A 2,694-nucleotide genomic window follows, 5' to 3' on the forward strand; every position below is an offset into this window, starting at 1 on the left:
AGCGCTGTTCATGTGTCCTCCCACCTTCGAGTTTGGAGCTATGTTTCATGATTGCCTAAGTGCGGACCATCAAGGCAATCCACCATTCTCCCCTTTTTTGAGAGCCCCATGAATGTTATTGCCTAGCGCTGTTCATGTGAACTCCACCTTCGAGTTGGAGCTATGTTTCATGATTGCCTAAGTGTGGACCCTCAAGGAAATCCACCATTCTCCCCCTTTTTCAGAGCCCCATGAATGTTATTGCCTAGCGTTGTTCATGTGTCCTCCACGTTCAAGTTTGGAGCTATGTTTCATGATTGCCTAAGTGTGGACCCTCAAGGAAATCCTCCATTCTCCCCCTTTTTGGGAGCCCCATGAATGTTATTGCCTAGCGCTGTTCATGTGTCCTCCACCTTCAAGTTAGGAGCTATTTTCATGATTGCCTATGTGCGGACCCTCAAGGCAATCCTCCATTCTCTCCCTTTTTTCGGAGCCCCGTGAATGTAATGCCTAGCGCTGTCATGTGTCCTCCACCTCGAGTTGGAGCTATGTTTCATGATGCATAAGTGCGACCCTCAAGACAATCCACCATTCTCCCCCATTTTCGGAGCCCCATGAATGTTATTGCCTAGCGCTGTTCATGTGTCCTCCACCTTCAAGTTAGGAGCTATTTTCATGATTGCCTATGTGCGGACCCTCAAGGCAATCCTCCATTCTCCCCCTTTTTTCGGAGCCCCGTGAATGTTATTGCCTAGCGCTGTTCATGTGTCCTCCACCTTCGAGTTTGGAGCTATGTTTCATGATTGCCTAAGTGCGGACCCTCAAGGCAATCCACCATTCTCCCCCATTTTCGGAGCCCCATGAATGTTATTGCCTAGCGCTGTTCATGTGTCCTCCACCTTCGAGTTTGGAGCTATGTTTCATGATTGCCTAAGTGCGGACACTCAAGGCAATCCACCATTCTCCCCCTTTTTCGGAGCCCCATGAATGTTATTGCCTAGCGCTGTTCATGTGTCCTCCACCTTTGAGTTTGGAGCTATGTTTCATGATTGCCTAAGTGCGGACCCTAAAGGCAATCCTCCATTCTCCCCCTTTTTCGGAGCCCAATGAATGTTATTGCCTAGCGCTGTTCGTGTGTCCTCCACCTTTGAGTTTGGAGCTATTTTTCATGATTGCCTAAGTGCGAACCCTCAAGGCAATCCTCCATTGACCCCCCTTTATTCGGAGCCCCATTAATGTTATTGCCTAGCGCTGTCATGTGTCCTCCACCTTTGAGTTTGGAGCTATGTTTCATGATTGCCTAAGTGCGAACCCTCAAGGCAATCCTCCATTGACCCCCCTTTATTCGGAGCCCCATTAATGTTATTGCGGAGCGCTGTTCATGTGTCCTCCACATTCGAGTTTGGAGATATGTTTCATGATTGCCAAAGTGCGGACCCTCAAAGCAATCTCCCATAGTCCCCCCTTTTTTCGGAGCCCCGTGAATGTTATTGCCTAGCGCTGTTCATGTGTCCTCCACCTTCGAGTTTGGAGCTATGATTCATGATTGCCAAAGTGCGGACCCTCAAGGCAATCCACCATTCTCCCCCTTTTTCGGAGCCCCAAGAATGTTATTGCCTAGCGCTGTTCATGTGTCCTCCACCTTCGAGTTTGGAGCTATGTTTCATGATTGCCTAAGTGCGGACCCTCAAGGCAATCCACCATTCTCCCCCATTTTCGGAGCCCCATGAATGTTATTGCCTAGCGCTGTTCATGTGTCCTCCACCTTCAAGTTTGGAGCTATTTTCATGATTGCCTATGTGCGGACCCTCAAGGCAATCCTCCATTCTCCCCCTTTTTTCGGAGCCCCGTGAATGTTATTGCCTAGCGCTGTTCATGTGTCCTCCACCTTCGAGTTTGGAGCTATGTTTCATGATTGCCTAAGTGCGGACCCTCAAGGCAATCCACCATTCTCCCCCATTTTCGGAGCCCCATGAATGTTATTGCCTAGCGCTGTTCATGTGTCCTCCACCTTCGAGTTTGGAGCTATGTTTCATGATTGCCTAAGTGCGGACACTCAAGGCAATCCACCATTCTCCCCCTTTTTCGGAGCCCCATGAATGTTATTGCCTAGCGCTGTTCATGTGTCCTCCACCTTTGAGTTTGGAGCTATGTTTCATGATTGCCTAAGTGCGGACCCTAAAGGCAATCCTCCATTCTCCCCCTTTTTCGGAGCCCAATGAATGTTATTGCCTAGCGCTGTTCATGTGTCCTCCACCTTCGAGTTTGGAGCTATTTTTCATGATTGCCTAAGTGCGAACCCTCAAGGCAATCCTCCATTGACCCCCCTATATTCGGAGCCCCATTAATGTTATTGCCTAGCGCTGTTCATGTGTCCTCCACCTTCGAGTTTGGAGCTATGTTTCATGATTGCCAAAGTGCGGACCCTCAAGGCAATCCTCCATTGTCCCCCCTTTTTTCGGAGCCCCGTGAATGTTATTGCCTAGCGCTGTTCATGTGTCCTCCACCTTCGAGTTTGGAGCTATGATTCATGATTGCCAAAGTGCGGACCCTCAAGGCAATCCACCATTCTCCCCCTTTTTCGGAGCCCCAAGAATGTTATTGCCTAGCGCTGTTCATGTGTCCTCCACCTTCGAGTTTGGAGCTATGTTTCATGATTGCCTAAGTGCGGACCCTCAAGGCAATCCACCATTCTCCCCCATTTTCGGAGCCCCA

The sequence above is a fragment of the Glycine max genome, chromosome 2, assembly GCF_000004515.6.
Source record: "Glycine max cultivar Williams 82 chromosome 2, Glycine_max_v4.0, whole genome shotgun sequence".
Lineage (NCBI taxonomy): Eukaryota > Viridiplantae > Streptophyta > Magnoliopsida > Fabales > Fabaceae > Glycine > Glycine max.